Genomic DNA, 5,985 nt, shown 5'->3' with positions numbered 1-5,985 from the left:
TGTCAGGGATGCATTCTTTCTCCACACCTTTGTCGTTTACACATAGAATAGATCATTCAGGAGACTGGGCTTTATGAGGAGAAATGTGGCATCAGAATTAGAGGAAGTCTCAACAACAACCTGTTCTTGCTGTTGTTATGTGCCATCGAGTCACTTGCAACTCATTGCAACACTATCGACAACACCTCTAAACTCTGCTCTGTCCTGTGCCAACCTCATCGTCTCTGACACACTCATCCTGATTGACCCCATCACCGCATCAATCCATCTCCCAGAATGCCCTCCCCTACTGCGCCTGCCCTCCACCGTCCCAAGCATGATGTCCTTCTCCAAGGACCGGTCTCAGCTTCCAACATGACCAAAGTATGTCAGACGAAGCCTCAGAATCCTTGCCTCCAAGGAGCAGCCAGATTTAACCCTCAACAGGATGAATCAGATTGTTTTCGTAGCAATCCATGGCACCCTCAGCACTCTTCTCCAACACCAAAGCTCAAAAACATCAATTCTCCTTCTCTCCTCACAGGTCATTGTCCAGCTCTCTGACGTATAACAAGTGATTGCAAAGATCATGGCCTGTACCAGATGCGCCTTAGTCTCCAGAGACACACCGTTGCTCTGGAGTACTTTAGAGAGGTCCCTAACAGCCGACTTTCCCATCTCAATACATCTTTTAATTTCCTGGCTGCTGGCGCCAAGAGTGTTGATTGTGGAGCGAAGCCGACTAAAGCTGTGAACAATCTCAATCTCTTCACAATCCATCCTGATGCTGCCAGTTGGCCCAGTGGTCTATGAGAATCTTTGTCTTCTTGACATTGAGCCTCAATCCATATTGAAGTCTACAGTCCATGATCCTCTGCAGCAAGCGCTTCAGGTCCTCCTCAGTTTCAGGAAGCAGGTTTGCTTCATCTGCATAATACAGATTGTTGATAGATCTTCCACCAATCCTGATGCCGCATTTCTCCTCATAGCGCCCTGCCTCCCGGATGATCTGTTTTGCATACAGGTTGAAAAGGTATGCAGACAGGACATATCCCTGGCGTACACCCTTCCCAATTTTGAGCCATGCAGTGTTGCCTTGCTCTGTTCTGACGACTACCTCTTGGTCCAAGTATAAGTTTCGCATTAGTACAATCACGTTTTCTGGGATTCCCATTCTTCTCAGAGTTAGCCACAGTTTGTAATGGTATACATATTCAAAAGCCTTTGCATAATCAATGAAGCATGGATAGACATTCCTTAGCAAATGACACAACCTTGCTCGTTGAAAGTGAGGAGGAGCTGAAGCACATGCTGCAGAAGTCTTCAATATAGAATGAAGCTCAATATTAAGGAGACAAAGATTCTCACCTTTGGGCCAATTGGCAGCACCATGGGAGAGAAAGAAGAGATTGAGGTTGTTAGCAGTTGCAGCTTGCTCAGCTCCACAATTAACACTTATGGCACCAGCAATCAAGAAATCAAAAGATGAATTGCATTAGGGAAATTTGCTATTACAAACCTCTCCAGAGTTCTGAAAAGCAATAATGTCACTATAGGGACTAATGTACCCCTAATCCAACCTGTATTCTTCGCTATTACTCGTTATGTATCAGTCAGAAAGCTGGACAATAACTAATAAGGATTAAGTAAGCATGGATATCTTCAAGTCATGGTACTGGAGAAGAGTCTTGAACATACCATGGACTGTCAGGAAACCAAATAGGTCTGTCTTGGAGAGAGTAAAACAAAGTTTCCACTTGGAGGCTAGGATTTTAAGCATGTGTCTCACAAACTTTGGGCTAGGGGCCAAAGGGACCAGTCCTTGGAAAAGGACATTGTGCTCAGAAAAATGGAGGGACAGCGCAGGAGAAAAAGTCCCGAAAATGAGATAGATAGGACAGTAACTGGGACAACGGGACTCAGAATCAAAGAGACGGCTCCAGGGCATGACAGGCTTTAGAGCTGCTGTACATATAGTATCGGCATGTGTCACAGGTGACTTGATGGGACATAACAACAACAACAACAACAACAATGCTTAACTCATCTCCCACCACTCAACCCTCCCACAATCCTTCCCCTTGGATCCTCATACTCCTTCTAAAATAACGTTCTCATACAATATATTTTGGTAGCTTGAGTGGCATCCACTATCTAAACAACATGCCTTTGGAAACTCTATGAATTTTGAGAAATGATAGTTATAGAAAAGCTTCAGGTCTTTTGTTCATACGATCACTATGAGGTATGCTTTACTTGATGGCAAGCAACAACAACATAACAAGGAAACTTAGTTCATTTATCATAATGCTCTCCAGTTGCTCTTAAGTTAGGTAGTAGTTTACAAAATCGTTATTCCTGTATAGTATTCCATTGTGCGAATGTACCATATTTCCACAATCCACTTGATTGTGCTTGGATATTTGTAGCCTTCTTAATATTTGACTGATTCCTGGGTATCTGAATTTTTTACAACATTTATGCCTATGATCTATTTCCTCTACTTTCAAATATTGTTGTTGTTGTTTTTAGATGCCTTTGAGTCTGACTTACATCGTCCCTATGAACAAAAGATCTGAACCCTGTGCTATACTCACACTTCTTGACACACAAGAGCCCATTGCAGCAGTCACCATGTCAATCTACCTGGTTGAGGGTCTCCCTTTCCTTCCCTGACACTCCAACTTTCCCAGTATCATGGCCTTCTACAAGGAATAGCACCCCTAGCAATACATCAAAAGTATGCGAGGTAAAGCCTCATTATTATTGCCTCCAAAGAGTACTCCTCTGGGGGAACCTCTCCACGATATATCATTTTTTTTCTCCTGGATGTCCATGTTCAGTGCTCTTCTCCAACAACACAGCTCAAAGACATCAGTTCTTTTCCTGTCCTTCTTATTCATTGTCCAGCTTTCACATGCACAGCAAGTAATCAGAAAGACTATGGACTGAATCAGAACATACCTTATTTCTCAAATTGGCCTTTGTAACCCCTATTTGGACTCACTTTCCATGCCTGTAAGTATTCAGATGTTAGAGTTGTTCCTATGATACCCCATCCCAGCACTCATATGACCCAAATCCCCATGTACCTTGAGAGTGGCAGTTTATGCAGGTTCTCTAGGTCTTCCCAGCCTGAGAGCAGTTCCTTTTCTTTGATCAGAATCCGCTTCCCAGGTGCACTCCACTATCAAGCTCACAGCGGAATACGCGGTAATGCTTTAGACTTTGGCTTTTGTAGACTAAACAGAAGACAGGATATTCCCATGGCACCACCCTCATTTGTGATTGTTTTATGGACTCTGGAGAATGGAGAACAGTATTTGGCTATGGGAGGGACCATGTTTGCTTGATGGAGTTTACTTGATCTTCAAATACACCCTGTCATATAGATTAGGCATGTTTAATAGGTATAAGTCACACTTAAGTGTTGAATTGATCCCAACATAGTTGCATTCTGGATTAAGAATCAGAGTGACTCTATGACCAACATTATTTGTTTTGTTGTTTTATTGTTTAATTTCCCAACAGGTATGAAAAATAATTTATTCATTCACTGAACAATAATTTTTATAATGATGTTGCTGGTAGGTTCCTTGGAATTGCCACTACTAAAGGCAACCAATTGGTACCCTCTTCGCAGGACCTACTTTGCTTAAATCCATTTTCATCATGAGTAAGAACTTACTCTACAAACAGAGATTAGAACTCTACCATAGCAACTATAGGGTTTTCTCCCACTTACTATTCAGCTCCTCTTCTAGATTAGGGTTAGGGTGCTTTAGAGACTTATGGGAAGGAGTTGTGCTATGACAAGGAGAAAACAAAAACACCTTTTCATTTTTGGATTAATGAATACAATTAAGTTACTGAGTATGGACAGATAAAAGCTATTTATTGCCCCATATAGTACTGGGTATTTAAAAATATACATACTTCACACCACTTGATTCTCTTTCAAGGGCTTGATTGCTTTAAGCAGATGATTATGATGATTATTAAGATGATTATGTCTTTACGTCACATCTTGTTGAGAATGATATTAAATCTCAAAGGAGGTAATGACTACAGTATCCTATAACTAACCTCATTTCTGACAAACTTCAAAGACTCTTGTGATCCAAGTCTTTCTATGGTGATGGCAAGAATCTAGCCTGTGTTATTCTGTCAGATGTTTTCTTCATCTTCTCTAGGCCTCATTGTGTTTGTATGGTTGAAATTTTAGTTATCTTTTATTTTTTTAACAAGCTTATTTTTGTGTGGATTTTTTCCTCTTCTCATCTTCTACTTTATAGCTATGAGTAGCCTCCTTCTACCCTATCTGTAACTACAAACAGTGTTATTTATTTAAAATACTTGTTTTTGTTCAAGCACTCCTCTAGGCCGTATAGACCTGGTGTGCACACTTTCAGTACAGTGGTAACTTGAGGTTGCTGTGAGGCTGAACACTGTGACACGGATGGGTCAAATGCTTTAATGGTTGATTTCTAATGGTGAACACTGTTGGGGGGATCTCTCTGATTAAAACAAGCTTGGAAGAAGGAGTGGCATCCAGTTCCATAATAGCTTGCCTCTGAAAGCACTATGAACCTGGAAAAAGGATGAAAGACACCCAAGCTTTGAGGACTCTCCTTCATAGGGACACTATGAGTAGCCAGCGACTCGACAAAACATAACCAAAACATGTTGTTTATATATCTTCAGACCTTTATTATACCTTTTTTCTTATAAACTCACCTCTCAATTTTAACTGAAGGGAAGGAGTTGAAAATATCAAAGTGGTCCTATTATATATAATCATAATATATATACACATTCAAAATCAGGGGACAGCTCATGAGAGGAAGATCCTTAATGAGGTAGATTGAAAAAAATCACTGCAGCAAAGAGCTCAAATGTGTCAGAGATTGTGAGGATGGTACAGGACAGGAGAGGTGTCAGATCTCTTGTTCATAGGATGCCAATGAATGGTACCCGACTCAATGGCACCGAACAACAGAAAATCTTCCAGGTTATTGTGCTTTGGGTATTCATGATAAGGAATTTCACTCTCAATCCCAGACTTGCAGTCTACCACCTGTGCCCTCGCAGAAAGGTGAACAATCTCCTTTCATGTGGTTAGTCATTGTTGTGGATAAGTACAAGGTAGTCCAGTATGACTCATCAAGATCCTATCAAGGGCCTTAAGCTATCCTGAGCTACCTTATCATCTCTGATATCTTTGAATCCATTGCTAAATATGCTGTTAGAATATGTTTTCTTTAGAGTCCTCCTCTTTCATTGATCCACAACATTTTCAAGCATGACGTGGTTTTTCCAAGGAAGCGTTGTTGTGCCCGACTGACTTAGGCAAACACTTCCAGATTATAAATGAGGCTATTTTTTCTCTGTGCAGTTGGAGGAGGGGTAGATCCCAGGAACACAACAGGATCCCCAAAGTCCTAGCTTCAAGTAGGTGCTTTCATATCTTTACTCTTCTCTAGATGCTGAGCTATGGGCCCAGGCTACAATATCCTACTGTTGACATATTTCTGAGGATACAGGGATGAAATCATGGGTACAGTGCAAAAGGTCTACATCTTGGGCTTATCCGGGTACAGTGCAAACCATTTACACAAACAATAACAATTAGGAGTTTGAGAAATGGGTCAAGAGAAATCTTTAGGGCTTGGGGCAGAAATTTTTCACACTCACGTGGTTTGGTTACTCAAATGGAGTGTTGTTGTTGTTGTTGTTATGTGCCGTCGAGTCGTTTGCCACTCATAGCGAACCTTTGCAAAACATCCCTAAACACTGCTGTATCCTGCGCCAACCGCACTGCCTCTGACATGCCCATCCCAATTACCCCAGACACCGAATCAATCCATCTCATAGAGGGACTTCCCCTCCTGCGCTGTCCCTCCACAATCCCAAGCATGATGTCCCTCTCCAAGGACCTGTCCCCCATGGCAACATGCCTAAAGTATGTCAGACGAAGCCCCAGAATCCTTGCCTCCAAGGAGTAGC

Source organism: Elephantulus edwardii, unplaced genomic scaffold (genome assembly GCF_000299155.1).
Source record: "Elephantulus edwardii isolate Elephantulus edwardi_28Jun2011 unplaced genomic scaffold, EleEdw1.0 scaffold00626, whole genome shotgun sequence".
Taxonomy (NCBI): domain Eukaryota; kingdom Metazoa; phylum Chordata; class Mammalia; order Macroscelidea; family Macroscelididae; genus Elephantulus; species Elephantulus edwardii.
The sequence above is the reverse complement of the archived record's forward strand: the minus strand, read 5'-3'. Positions refer to the sequence as shown.